This window comes from Naegleria gruberi (assembly GCF_000004985.1).
Source record: "Naegleria gruberi genomic scaffold NAEGRscaffold_157, whole genome shotgun sequence".
In the NCBI taxonomy this organism is placed as follows: Eukaryota; Heterolobosea; class Eutetramitea; order Acrasida; family Naegleriidae; genus Naegleria; species Naegleria gruberi.
This window is the reverse complement of record NW_003163178.1, coordinates 1-305: the sequence shown is the minus strand read 5'-3', so window position 1 is coordinate 305 and position 305 is coordinate 1.

Here is a 305-nt window from a genome sequence, read left to right as displayed (position 1 = left end):
TTCGTTACTTGTTGTTGGATATCTTTGGTATTATACTTTTGAATTTTCGGAAGAGAAAATATTCGAAAGTCGAAGGAAGAAGAACAATTAGAGAAAGTTAGTAGAAAAAGTAGGAAGAGTATATAATAAATTAATTTCATGATGATGATAAGAAGAAACTAGGTCATCAGTTTCGGATTTTTTTTAGTTTGCTTTCGGATAATGTTTAGAGATGAATGTAACATGAAAAATCTTCAGATTCGTTCCGCTATAATCATTATAATCGCTCAATATCCATGTGTGTCCACACAAAGTCGCAACTTTTT